This window comes from Triticum dicoccoides, chromosome 5B, assembly GCF_002162155.2.
Source record: "Triticum dicoccoides isolate Atlit2015 ecotype Zavitan chromosome 5B, WEW_v2.0, whole genome shotgun sequence".
Taxonomy (NCBI): Eukaryota; Viridiplantae; Streptophyta; class Magnoliopsida; order Poales; family Poaceae; genus Triticum; species Triticum dicoccoides.
This window is the reverse complement of record NC_041389.1, coordinates 379,563,719-379,578,665: the sequence shown is the minus strand read 5'-3', so window position 1 is coordinate 379,578,665 and position 14,947 is coordinate 379,563,719.

The window sequence follows — 14,947 nt, the reverse complement described above, 5'->3', positions numbered from 1 at the left end:
AGGGGGGGCAGCAGCCGAAGCCTTCCCCATAGGGGGAGCAAGGAAGAGCTGCAGCACCGCCTTGGACAGGACCTCGCCGACCCCAGGCTCGCAAGAGGGCTCATGGCAGCTGCAGAGGACGGTGGCGACTTGAGGGGGGAGAGCTGCGCAGGCGCCGTGCTGTAGATCAGTGGAGACAACAGGCAAGAGCTGCCCGCACTATAGTACTCCAGGCTCAGGCCGTGGGATGCGGTGAAAAGGCCGAGAACAGATGGGCCAAGCCACGAGGATTTGGTGGGCCCGGTAGTGCTGCTGCGCAGAAAACTGGGCTTCATCAAAAGGAGCTCCTCCGGAAAAAACAAGCGCTGGCCCAACAGCAGGTAGCAGCCCAGTAGGGACGTTTGCCTTAGGCGGGTGCCTACATTCTACAGAAGGCAGCAAAGGAAGCGTACGAGGGCATGGCCCACCGGCCACCATTTTTGGTAGAAAACTGAAAAAGAGGGAGCGACAGCTTTCCCGCGCAAGCTCCCCCCTGGTGTAATCATAGCATGGAAAGAACCCATCATCCATTGACAGCAAGCGGATTGGGATCGTGCCCGAAGCGACCCTGCTGTTGTTGAGCTCAAGCTTGAACGTGAAGCACAAGTCATCGACCTCGAGGGAGACCGAGACCCGTGGCGTTCGCACCTCCGCCGCCCACAACGAGGAGTGGAGGCATAGCCGTAGCTCATCCTCATGCAAGAGCTGGGCCTCCGAAGGCAAAGAGAAAGCAGAGCCTCTGATAAGCTTGCGTTTTGCCGCCAACTTAAGCATTGCCAGAAAGTCGGTCGGCGAGGCCATCTCCGGATGCAGGAAAGCGCAGAAGGCGCGATCCGCCATGCCATCACCAGCATTCCCATGTCCACGGGCCGAAGAGGACCCATGCCCTCGTCTCCGAGGGGATGATGGAGCAGGGGGCGGGGCGCTTCGTCCCCCTCCAACCTGCTGGGCGGACGTGGCGTGATCGTGGGGGCGCCAAGGGAGCGGGCAACGTCCTAGATCTCATTGATGATGACGTCCGCATAGATGCCATTGCCGTCGACGCAGTGGAAGGTGATGTGGTGGGGGATGTGGTGCAAGGCCTCCACCTTGACGATGACGAAGATGCTGGAGAACTCGCTGCCGTGAAGGCAGGCGTGTTCGAGGCGGAAGAGGCTGGCAAAGCCAGCGACGCTTGCCGCAACCCCCCTCCGATTCCAAAGCTCCAGAGGCATCTTCTCAAGCGATAGGCTGACGACATGGCGATAGGCGAAGCGGAAAGCGTTGTCGCCCGCGTTGTGAGGCAGGATCCATACAGTGCGGTCACCCACCTCCAGTGGGCTGGCGCGTAGAGCAGCAACCTTCTCGGACTCGCGCTGGAACACGACGAAAGCCGTGCCCACAGCGGAGCAAGCGAACCGCACCGCGGTGACACCCAGCTCGTGGCGAAAGACCCTGCGTAGCCAGGGCAGGAAGGAGTCCTTTGGTGGAGAGATGGTGACTAGGCAAACGAGGGAGTTCTGGTCGGGCACAAGGGGGTAGTGGACATCGAGCGAGGAGGGACGGCCATGCACGACAGGCTCCATGGTGAGGGAAGGCTGAAGGACGGGGCTAGGAGGGTAGTAGGGCGCGCGGGTGGAGAAGCTGGGATAGCAATGGTGAGGGAGAGCGGCTCCGTGGTGTCAGTACTTAAAGGCGTACGAGACGGACGAGGCGCGGGGCAAAGAGACCTATAGCTGCAAAGGCTGCGGGTGTGACCGACTGCTCGGCACAGCCAGCATACTACCGGACCCCTGCAATCCCGGCGCCAGTGGCTATAGGATAGACATCGGTAGCAACGATTATGCAGGTTTTTAGGCTTTCCAAACCAGAGACGTGGATACGGAGCGGCTCCCGAGAGATTAGCAGCAGCGGAAGAAGCAGGAGAGGATAGCAGCGCATCTTTGTAGGGAGCAGAGCTAGGATTTGGCATCGTTATAGGCGTGGAACGGCAACCGGCAGATGAAGCGACGCCAACCGTGTCAGAGGAAACCGCGCATGGACCGGCCAACGGTTGGCCAACGGCCGGCGGCATCAGCATAATGGAGGGGGCTGGGGCTGATAAGCACGCAGGTAATTGTTTACAGCGTGGCTCCGCACCGCATGCAGCCAGGCAATCCCCGGAAACCAGGGCACGCGGGCCTGCGGCAGGCATAGAGCCATTAGCCGACGCAGCGGGTGCAGTGCACGGGGGACGAGGTCCGAGGAGAGACGGCAAACGGGAGTTAGATACCCACATATGCCTACGTGCATGCACCCATGCAAGGTTCGTCTCGCGACACAAAGAAGAGTCCAAGCTAGAAAAGGACATGGCAACAACGATAAACCCTGACCGCCAGGGATCACGGAGCACAATCTCCTTAGCAATGTACTCATGAGCGACTTGGAAGAGAAAAGAACCCCTCTGACACTGTTTGACTCAGTAGCCGGAGGCACAAGCCCCAAACCAAGTGACAAGGAGGGATGCGAACGCTGCCGGAGAGAAGGAGACTCCGTCGTTGAGAACGAGACCCGCCGGCCGGCAACTCCCAGCCACGGCCGAAACGGTGCCACAGCCATACTTGGCTAGCATATCATCCTCAAACCGAGAACCATCCATGGAACAAACCAGGAGACCTAGAAACCCTAAAACAGACCTCACGGAGAGCAAGAACACTGGGTCGAGGAGCATGCATCAAGGGGGGGCTGCAGTTCAAAAACGAGCACTACGAAGAACTGACCTGAGAACCAGCAGTGGGCGGAGAAAGAGCTCTGTTGATCCGGACTATAACCTCAAGCAGCACGACGGAGCTCAGTATGGTGGACGTCGAGCCCGAGTGGTGCCTGGCGGCTGCCGTTGCTACGAGAACAAACGGCAAGAGAGCTCACGCCTCCTAGCAGATGTAGGCAGGCGGTGGACGCCGTGCCCGGGCCGCACATGACGGCGTGGAGGCGGGGTGGACGCCGTGACCGGAGTGGCACACGGCGGAGCGGCGAGCGCCGGCGCCTCTCACTAGCTACCCAGCGTCGGCCCCGGGTCTTACTGTGTCTAGAGTACTATCACGGTCCCTAAGATTAATTTGAAAAAAATTCACGCAATGGCCCCTTTTCGATTCTTTCTTTTGGATTTCGGTCTTTTATACGGTTGTTCTTGTTTTGGCACAGCACAATGGGAGGGAAGGGAAAGTCCTCCAAGGGGAAGAAGTCTGATGGGCCGGCGATCCCATTTTACTGCAAGGTCTGCAAGGAGTTTCTGGACTTGGCTATTTCACTCGCCAGCGAGCATGTGAAACAGTGCCAGCGGAAGGCCGACCTGAAGGCCAAAGAAGATCTCCGCAAGAAGTAAGAGGAAGATGCCAGGGCGGAAGAACTCGCTGACGCGAGAAGGGGCAGAGACAACTGACCGATCGTAAGTATGCGTATCTACCATCCAAAGAAAAAGTATGTTCATCTGAATTGCTCGTGGCATTTACATGCGCAGTAATTCTGGAAAAATACATGTGTGGTATTTTTGTGAGAGGAAAACCCAACATCTCCGAGTAGTACTTCGACATGTATTCTGGAAAAATACATGTGTGGTATTTTTATGATTTTAGTCTGACTGAATCAGTATCGAGATGCATGAGCGAAACGAGCCGAATGTTAGAACTTCCATTGGTACTCGAGTTGGCTTTACCACGTACCATTCTATATTTCGACAGGACCTGGTTGTTAGTACTAGGCTTGCATTATTTAATCGTTGAACTGGACTAGGCTTCGGCTTGACTAGGGAAGATACTCCAAATTCCCACTGTTATTGGATCTGAAACTCTGTATTTATTTTTTTTTAGAAAAGGAGGATGACCCCCGGCCTCTGCATCTGGGAGATGCATACGGCCACTTTATTAATTATTTTCGAGGACTTTACAAAGTATTACAACAATGTGTCTGAATCCATCATCTGGGCAACACATGCCGCTACTTTTATTCAAAATGATGAAGGGATGCTAGCTGGGCCACTACCCAAACCACTCACCTAAGCCTAACATCAAAAGCCGGAAACCGAAACATATTCGGAAGCCCCAGCCGAGCCACATACCTGGTTTGGGCACAATCCGGTCAGACGCACTCGTGTGTCGTTGCCGCCATCTTCCACAGGTCCGTCTTCAGATCATATTGAGGTTTCTACCTTGTTTGGCCACTCCGCCATCGATGTCACCATGACGCCAGACAGCAACCTTCTCCTGCGCGAGTCCATCTCCGTGCATCGGACGCCGAGCCTCCACAGCGCAATGCCGCCGATATTCGCTGCCATCGACGTGTGAGATGAAACACCGCTCCACCACCCCCCAGCCAGCACTTACTCCAAAACGATGCCCCCAGGAGGGAAAGCGATAAAACGTCATCATCGTCCGATCCGGAAGACCCAGATCTAGGGTTTCCCCCGGAGCATCCCGAGCCTGATGACGCAGACTGCAACGACGATGCCTCAACAAGGAAACGACATCTGAGACGCCGCCATCGTCCGCCATGACCGTAGTCGGCGTGATTTTCATCGGCAGTTGCTCCACCAGACGTGCGCCGCCGACGTCGCTAGTCCCTTCAGCCGGAGCAAACTCCAAAACAATGCCCTAAAGAGGGACTATGACGCAAAAGCACCGCCATCGCTCGATCCCAAGGAGATTTAGGGTTTCCCCCGTAGTTGCCCGCGCTGCCAAGGGCCAGACAAGGATAGAATCCCACGGATCTGCCCAGCTGCCGACAAGTCGCACCCACCACCGTGTCGACGGCCGACCAGCGATCAATCTGGCCACGCCGCCGCGAACCGATCCGGTCACGCCGCCGCCGTCCCTGGCGGCCGCAACGCACCAGTCCAGTTAGGGTCTGACTTTTCTGTGCTGATAGATTAATTATACTGTCTTGGCTGCATAATCCCAGTTCTTAACATCAACTGACTCATTTCCATTGTGCAGATCAAGGACTGGTCCGGATTGTCTGAATGATCAACTTGCATCCCAAAACTCCAGGGCACCCGTCTCCAATGTTAGGATTTTCCCTTTTGGTATGTAGTTCCCATATGGCCATGGCCATAGACAAACCGTGACCATCCGTGCATTTCGCTCAAGTGAGACAATATATCGTCTTGATACTAGTGATTCACGTCTATCTCTGTGCGTCAACTTTGAGATTGTTATTTACTATGTCTTTTCACCTTCCGGTTCCCATCTGGCAGGCAGCCCGCTACTCTTATTCATGCGCTTATATAACATGTTTGTTTCTTTTGTTCTTTTCCTGATTCAATCCGTGCAAACTATCTAGTTGCGATGCGAAATCACACAGTATTTCCTAATATGAGATATTTTTGTCTAGTTGTGGCGTGTCTCTTTGTGCTTTTTATTCTTTTTTTAGCGAGATTTTGTGCTCTTTATTCCATTCTCACAAAAATTGATATTGTTACTATATTGTTTCTCGCATGCATTGGAGCAATCTGGCATTACACCTTCTAGAGAAAAAAAAGAGCTTATATTGCTTCACAATACACCAGCACGTGTTAGATTGCACGACAACCACAAATGCTACTCCATCAGATCCAAAATAAGTGTCGTGATTTTAGTTTGAACTAAAATCATGACACTTATTTTAGTTCAAATTTAAACTAAAACCGCATTTGCAAGCTTTTATCTCCTTTCACTCCAACCTTTTTCTTCTCTTGCGTTGCCCTACAAGAACAGCCTTCATAGTTCATACTACTTCTCTTCAGCTTAATGCCCACGGCTATGCACCCGAATTGAAAATCCACCTGCATGACTTGCCTTCCATCTGATTTCTATGAGTAAATTGCCAGAAGTCGTCACAATTGCACACAATGTATCAAAAAACCATCATTTTGCTAACATGTTGCAAAAAACACCAGTTTTGATTATCCTTTTTGCCGTAAACACTAAAAAGCTCGGTCGAGAGCTGTTTGACGCAAAATCTGACTGGTGTTTGGCATTTCGTCGAAGACCTACAAGGCGCACGCGGCACGCCAGTGATGCTGCTGTGCGACCCGGCAGCAGTCATCACCTTCTCGGGGCTGTGTGTCCTCCTTCTTCTCCGTCCTTCTCCCGCTCCCGCCCTGTCCTCCTTGTAAGATTGGGGAAACCACACGTTGTGGTGCCTTGTATTGATCAATATATAGAGGTTACAAGGCAGAGTTCGTATCGTACAATATACGGACATCTATACAAAGACTACACATATACAACCGTATATCTATACACATAATACGGTTATATATTCTAACACCCTCCCTCTGTCGTAAACGGGCGTCGACGAATGTTAAGACTGTCCCAAAAAATCCAAGAAGAGAGGGGATGGCAATTCTTTGGTGAAAATGTCCGCAAATTGAGAAGAACCCGGAATGTGAAGAACCCGGACCTCGCCTGTGGTGACACGGTCGCGCACAAAGTGCAAATCAATCTCCACATGCTTGGTGCGCTGATAATGAACGGGATTCTGTGTCATGTAAACAGAGCTCACATTATCACAAAACACCACAGTGGCACCAGTCACTGGTCGATGAAGCTCTTGAAGAAGTTGCCATAACCAACATGTTTCAGTCACGACATTTGCAACTGCCCTGTATTCGGCCTCGGCGCTAGACCGAGAGACCGTGTGCTGCCGCTTAGCAGACCACGACACCAGGTTATTGCCAAGGAAGACACAATAACCTGAGGTAGACCGGCGAGTGTCAGGGCAACCTGCCCAATCAGCGTCAGAGTAAGCCAGCAATTTGTTGGAGCTGCGTCGAAACAAAGTGAGGCCATGGCCGGTGGTGCCGCGGATATAGCGAAGCACACGCTTCACAAGTAGCAAATGATTAGCCCGAGGATCATGCATATGAAGACAAATCTGCTGCACTGCATAAAAGATGTCCGGCCGAGTGAACGTGAGGTACTGAAGACCGCCTGCAATACTATGATACTCGGTGGGATCTGCAACGGGATCACTGGACTTGGCTGAAAGTTTGGAGGTAGTATCAACTGGAGTAGAGATGGGTTTGCACTGCAACATGCCAGCTCTGTCAAGAAGATCCAATGCATACTTCTCCTGTGAGAGGAACAGACTGTCCTTGCTGCGTGTGACAGAGATGCCCAGAAAATAATGAAGATCGCCCATATCCGTCATACTGAATTCGGTACGAAGAGTGGCAATCAAACTGTGCAACAATGTCGAGGATGATGCAGTCAGGATAATGTCATCCACATAGAGCAGGATATAGGCCATGTCAGCACCACGTCGATAAACAAACAGCGAGCTGTCGGACTTGGAGCCAATGAAACCAGCCGATGCAATGAACGAAGCAAACCGCCGAAACCATGCACGAGGCGCCTGTTTCAAACCATAGAGTAATTTGTTGAGACGACAAACCTTGTTAGGGAAGCGAGGATCAGTGAACCCAGAAGGCTGACGAGCATAAACAGTCTCGATGAGAGTTCCATTGAGGAATGCATTCTTGATATCAAGTTGGTGGATGGACCAGTCACTGGAGAGAGCAAGAGAGAGCACCGTATGAATAGTGGCTGGCTTGACGACCGGGCTGAAAGTTTCATTAAAATCGGTACCTTCGCGCTGAGTGAATCCATGAAGCACCCAACGAGCCTTGTAGCGATCCAAAGAACCATCAGACTTCATCTTGTGACGGTAGATCCACTTACCAGTAACAATTTAGCATTGCGAGGTGGATCAACGAGGTCCCAAGTGTTGTTGGAGAGAAGAGCACCATACTCCTCAACCATAGCGGAATGCCAATTTGGATCCTTGAGAGCACCACGATAAGCCTTCGGTATGGGAGATAAACCCTCAACATGAAGATCAAATATCTTTTTAGGCTGCATAATGCCCTGTTTAGCACGAGTGGCCATGGCATGAGATGGAGGCGGTGGAGGGACCCGCATCCGGCGGGTCCGGGGTGGATCCACAGCTACAGGAGCTGGCGACGGCGTTGCCGGTGGTGACGCGGCTGTAGTAGGAGAAGGACTCCCAGCAGGGTCGCCATCGGAGCTCCCAGCAGGGCTCTCGGCAATGGCCCGGGACCCAGGCGACCGAGGCGAGGTCGGTGGCGGTGACCGAGGCGAAGTCGGTGGCGGCGACCGTGGCGGCGGCGACGGCGACCGTGGCGGCGACGGTGGAGTCGCATCCGGGGTCACCGTGCCTGGCACGGTGAATGGCATCGACGAAACCGGCTGCTCAGCTCCCTGCAAAAAATCATAAGTGTGCAAGGAAGGAGTAGGAGTTGACGAAGATGTAGAGGAGGCGAAGGGAAAGGTGGACTCATCGAACATTACATGACGAGAGATGATGATCTTTTGGGTGGAACGATCAAGGCAACGATAGCCATGATGCCGTGATGGGTACCCTAGAAACACGCATGGCACGGAGCGAGGTGCAAGTTTGTGCGGAGCGACGACTGTGGTGTTGGGGTAACATAGACATCCGAAAACCCGAAGACCAGCATATGCAGGATCTACGCCAAGTAAGGCACGAAAGGGAATACGATCCGAGATTGCCTTGGAAGGCAGCCGATTATGCAACATAACGGCGGTGTGAAGAGCTTCAACCCAAAAGCGAGGTGGCATACTAGCTTGGATAAGGAGTGTACGAGTAATGTCATTAAGAGTACGAATAATGCGTTCGGCTTTACCATTCTGTTGCGAAGTGTATGGACATGAAAAGCGGAGTGCAATTCCATGGTGTTGGGCAAAGGAATGGAGGAGAGAATTATCGAACTCATGACCATTATCACACTGAATAGCCTGCAAGCGTGCACTAAACTGGGTGAGCGCTAAAGCATGAAGGGACGACAAGTGCGAGAAAGCTTCTGACTTAGACCGTAGAGGATAAACCCATGCATACTGAGTAAAATCATCAAGACAAATGAGATAATACTTAAAGCCAGAAATACTCTCAATAGGAGATGTCCACAAATCACAGTGAATTATCTGAAAAGGAGTAGTGGTTACACGATTGGTAGAAGAAAAAGGAAGACGAATATGACGACCTAACTGACAAGCATGGCACAAACTATTTTTATTCTTTTCCCTAGGGATGATCGAAGAACGAGCTAATGACTCCATAACGGGCCGCCCAGGGTGCCCAAGCCGACGGTGCCAGAGTGCTGCATCGGCGACGAGGAAGGCGTGTGGCTGACTGGTAGTGGAAGGATGGATGGAGTAAAGAGCTCCGAAGCTATTGCATCTCAGAATCTCGGTCCTGGTTAGAAGATCCTTCACAGAAAAACCGAGGGGGTCAAATTCGACGGATACACGATTATCAATGGTGAATTGACGAACAGACAAAAGGTTTTTAACTATGTTAGGAACTACTAAGACATTACGAATGTAAAGAGGACGAGAGGTGGTGGAAATAGGAAGACGTGCATGCCTGGTACCGGTGATCGGAAGGGTGGAACCGTTACCGACAACGACAGCACGCCGAGAGGAGGAGGGGGGGACACGGAGTTGAGCATACCGGGATCGGACGCGAAGTGGGAGGAGGCGCCGGTGTCCATCACCCACTCCCTGGTGGGTGCTTGCAGCCCCATGGTATGGAACTGATGCATGAGCGCGGCCTGGTCCCATGAAGCGGTTGTTGATGCCGGTGATGATGGAGCCGGACCGGGGAGTCCGTAGGAGGACTGTCCAGGGGTGTAGCCGTAACCGTAGGGGGCAATGCCGTACGGGTTCTGGGCGTAGAACGCATGCGGCGACGGGGTGTGCCGGGGTGCGTAGCCTGGAGCGTAGGCGGGCGGCGCACGGCCGAGCAGGCCCCCCTGGCCATAGGGCCACATATGGATGGCACCGTTCCAGGGGTGCTGTGGTGAAGGCCAGGAGGGAGTGGCAGCCAACGGGGTCGCGGGCGCCGGGATGATCTCCTTGGCGACGCCAGTGGCAGCCTTCTTCTTCTTCTTCTTTCCTTTTCCAGAGGCCTTGCCCGGGTTGCCGGTGTTGCCAGGGTTGCCGGCGGTGTTGGTGAAGAGGGCCGTGTCGGAGTTGCGGGCGCGGCGATTTTTGCGCTTCATGTCCTGGAGCGCGAGCAATGAGCGGCACTGCGCGAAGGTCATGCCCGGCATGAGGGAGATGAGATCAGCGGCGGCCTCGTATTGCTCGGAGAGGCCGTTGAGGCAGTGGACCACCATCTCAGCATCATCAACGGGGGCGCCAAGATCCGCAAGCCCATCGGAGAGGGATTTGACCTTCTGAAGATAGTCGGCCATGGTCATCTCTCCCATCTTGAGATCGCCGAGCTCGGCCGTGAGGTGGAGCTGACGATTGATCTTGTGGTCGTTGAAGAGACCGTTGATGCTGTTCCAGAGATCGACGGCGAGGGGATCGTCACCGGGCGTCATGACGGCGTCGAGGATGCTGAGCGAGACAGACCCATAGAGCCAAGAGACGACGGTGGCGTCGAGGAGAGACCACTCCGGGTTCGGCGCGTCGGGGGCGTCAAAGTCGAGATGATCCAGGAGGGCGTACTTGCGGCAAGCGGCGCGGAAGAAGGTGCGCCACTGACGGTGAACGCCGATGCCAAGCGCGAGCTCGACGGGAACGTGTCCCTTGATGGAGTGCAGGCCGACGGCCTGGGCGTGCAGCGAGGTCAAGGAAAAAGACCCCATGCTCGTTCCAGATCCATCAGGGGCGGTCGCGAGAGGTAGCTTGGCCTTGGCGGCCTCGGCGGCCTGGCGCTCCTTGGCTGCGGCCAGCGCCTGGTTCGTGGCGTCCGTGTCAGGTTGCGACATGGAGGCGGCGATCGGGGCGCGGCGGCGAGAGGGGTGGTGGCTTCGGTGGCAGCGGAAAGAGGAGGAGGGCGGCACAGGCTAGGGTTAGGGTTTTAGGCTCTATACCATGTAAGATTGGGGAAACCACACGTTGTGGTGCCTTGTATTGATCAATATATAGAGGTTACAAGGCAGAGTTCGTATCATACAATATACGGACACCTATACAAAGACCACACGTATACAACCGTATATCTATACACATAATACGGTTATATATTCTAACACTCCTCCCTCGGAGTCGCGTCCATCTGCAGCCGACGAAGAAGCAAGCGCGCTACATCGCCGCCAGCCTGTGAGTTGCGTCCGTGTTCTGGGACTGGGAGGTCCGGGTTCCATGGGCGCGCCTTCGCGCCGCACACCGATGTGCTATGGATGGAAACGTCACGCTCCCGCCCCGTCCTCCTCCATCGGAGGAGCCGCTGGCCGCCCAACAGCTGCTTGCTCTGCCAAGACCGTGACGCCGGCCTGCCGACGACCTCCACACCAGGACGACGCGTCTGGGCAGCGACCGCTGCCGTGCCGCGCAGCCAGAGAAGGTCCCCATTCTTGCCACCGACCAGGAACAGGGAGCAAGGGCGCAGCCGCCTGCTGCAGCGCGCGCGGACCGCGGCGGCGGCGACGTACGCGGCGAGGTAGTGCACAGCAGGGTGGACGGGACGCTGGCTCAGTGCGCCGCTCGCCGTCGGCGAGCGCAGCGGCGTGGACGCGTGCGCGCTTGTGACGCCGGCTTCCGGCGTTGCCTTGTGCTGGGTTCGGGCTGGCGAGCTCTGCCTGCACGCCTCGCCATGGACTAGTCCCCGTCGTTCCGTCCACGGGCCTCGTCCGCGCCATGGCCGACGGCCTCATCCGGTCCCTCACCCGGTCAGCAGACAGAGCCATGCTCGCCGCTGCTCGACCACCTCGCGTGAGAAGAGAAGACGACGCCCGCATGGCAGACAGATGCTCGCGCTCCAGACCGAGCGGGTCGGGCAGCGCCGGTACGGTCGCCGGCGACCAGGCGAGGTGGCAGCCGCGGCGGACTGGCTGGAGAAGACCAGACAAGGTGGTGGGGGCACACACGGAACACACACATACGCTGACTGGCGGGCCCGATGCCTATAGCACAACGGCCGAGCAAAGCGTCTTGAGATTTTTGACATTAAACGGCTGCTCTAAACGGAGCTTTGGATAAGAAGTTTATACCAAACCTGTTTCCACTAATCGTGTTTAGGAGTCTAACCACCTAAAACCATGTTTGTTTAGCCCAACAAATCCCAGGATAAGAAAAACTTGGTCTTCCAAAAACCCAAAAAACGAGTATATGGAAAAACGCCTATTAGTCGTTTTTTCACAAACCAGTTTAGCTAGATCGCAAGTCCTTCGTCAGCCGCTCAGGTACCGTGGCTGCTGCTCCTTGACAAGAACGACGACCGTGTTCCTCCGGACCGCTGGCATGCTAGGCGCCGCCGTGGCTGCTGCTCCTCGACGAGGACGACGGCCGTGTTCCTCCGGACCGCTGGCATGCTAGGCGCCGCCAGTGCCGTCGTGGCTGTTGCTCCTCGACGAGGACGACAGCCGTGTTCCTCCGGACCGCTGGCATGCTAGGCGCCGCCACAGCCGCTGTGTTTGTATGTCAGTCGTTCCAGGTACCTTGCTGTGCTCCTCAGCCAGGACGACGCCCACGTTGCTCCTAACCATTGGCGTGCTAAGCGCCGCCGCGTCCGTGTCTCAGCCGTTCTATGTACCGTTATGCTGCTCAGGTCGGCCGCGTGCAACACCTTCTGTCATGGCCACCATCTCTTCGGCGTTGATGCCCACCACGACGCAGCTCAGCGGCATGGCAACGCCACTTGGGTACATGAGGTTGACGCGCACGCTGTGGTGCCCCATCTCCCCGCTGGCTACATGCACGCCCTGGAAGTTGCCGGACATGACGAGGCCGAGCACGCCCAGGTCCGTGTCCGTGACAGGCCCATCAGGAGCAGCACAGACTCTGCCATTGTAGGCGTCTTAGGCGTGCTCGTGCCTCCCTTCTTCGATCTCCTCAGTCCTCACCTCTCGCATGAACCACTTGGGTTATTTGTCTATTTCTCAAATGTTGAGGATGACGCGAAGTAGTGTTGGCATGAAAGCCTGTGATATTGCAGCATGATCAATCACGTCCAAACAAAGTATTCTACTCCCTCCGTTCTTAAATATAAGTCTTTTTAGAGATTCCATTACAAACTACATACGGATATATATAGACATATTTTAGAGTGTAGATTCACTCGTTTTGCTTCGTATGTAGTCCCTAATAAAATCTCTAAAAAGACTTATATTTAAGAACGGAGGGAGTATAAGCTAGTTTTCCGAAAACAACAACTTAAAACTGGTTTTCCTAAAAATCCTCTTAAAACAGGTTTTCCTAAAACTACTCTCAAATACTCCCTCCATCCGAAAATACTTGTCATCAAAATAGACAAAAGGGATGTATCTAGAACTAAAATATATCTAGATACCTCTCTTTTTATTTATTTTGATGACAAGTATTTTCGGACGGAGGGAGTACTAGCTATCCAAACAACCACCTAGTGTTTTGGCAAAATATACTTAAACCGGTGTCTTCTGCAAACTGGTACTAGCAAAATGGTGTTTTTTTAGGGTGTGTCTAAGACACATCTAGATGTGACATAACTAGGGCTTTTTCACTATTCTGATCCTTTCAACAAACTTTGTCACAAAATGAACTCGACATGAAAGTATTTCACGATCTGACCTTTTTAGCAACGCCACAGCCCGCGGCGTTTCTGCCCAACATAGAAACGCCGAGGTAGTTAGCGTTTCTGACCATGAAGAAACGCCGAGGCAGCTAGCGTTGCGGACCAGATAAGAAACGCCAAAGCGCTGGCGTTGCTGCCCATCATTGAAACGCCAAGGAACCATGGCGTTGCTTCCCTTTTCCATGTGCATGTGAAATGTGGATGAACAACTTAACTAATAAGGCTAATTAATTATGACCAAATAGGGTAGCAACGCCATGGTCCCTTGGCGTTTCAATGATAGGCAGCAACCCCAGCGCCCTTGGCGTTTCTTACCTGGTCCGCAACGCTAGCTGCCTGGGCGTTTCTTCTTGGTCAGAAACGCTAGCTACCTCGGCGTTTCTATGTTGGGCAGCAACGCCGCGGGCTGTGGCGTTGCTAAAAGGGTTAGATCGTGAAATACTTTCACATCGAGTTCATTTTGTGACAAAGTTCGTTGAAAGAGTCAGAATAGTGATTTTGTCCACATAACTGTCACATCTAAGTTGACTTCATCACCTGTTTTGTGGTTCAAATACTTGATTTTTTGTTTATTTGTTTGTTTCCTTTTTTGAGGTTGTCCGTCTCGATCGACCAGTGGCCACTTAGGTAGACAAGCACGGGTCCGCGCACGTATGCTGCATCGTCTGCTCGTCCCAGTTACCCACAAACCTAATAAAGCTGCATTTAGTTTAGTACCACCGTCAGGCGCATGCTTAAGCGGCAGTGTATGCTAGCAACGTCGGCATACGTACGTGCTTCCAAATTAATTAAGTATCCGTCCGGAAATTTTTGTCAAAATGAATAAAATAAATGTATTTAAAACTAAAATACGTCTAGATACATTCATTCTATGACAAGTATTTTTAAATGGAGGGAGTAGGTAGCATAGTGCATGGATTTGTAGGTAGGTCCATTGCATGGTGTTGCAGGGTTGCCGCGTCTTGTTTTCAGAGTATCAACACATATTGGGCTGGTCAGATTGTAGCTTCATGTTGACTGATTGACATATGGTCATGTTTGGCATTCAGAACCAGCTGAACATTTTTATAAAATATGGTGAATATTTTTAATTACATGGTGAAATTTTTATATACGTGAACATTCTTCAGAAATACGGAGAACATTTATTTCATAACATGGTGAACAATTTCAAACAAGGTGAATTTTAGAAAAAGACACACACCTGGGGATGCTTGACAAAAAGAAACTCACACACACCTCCCCTATTTGCGAGTCGGTTATCGACATGCAACTGGGCACCCTCGACACACACACACACACATCCTCTATTTGCGAGTCGGTTATCGACATGCAACTGGGCACCCTCCACACACACACACATACACCTCCCCTATTTGCGAGTTTGTTA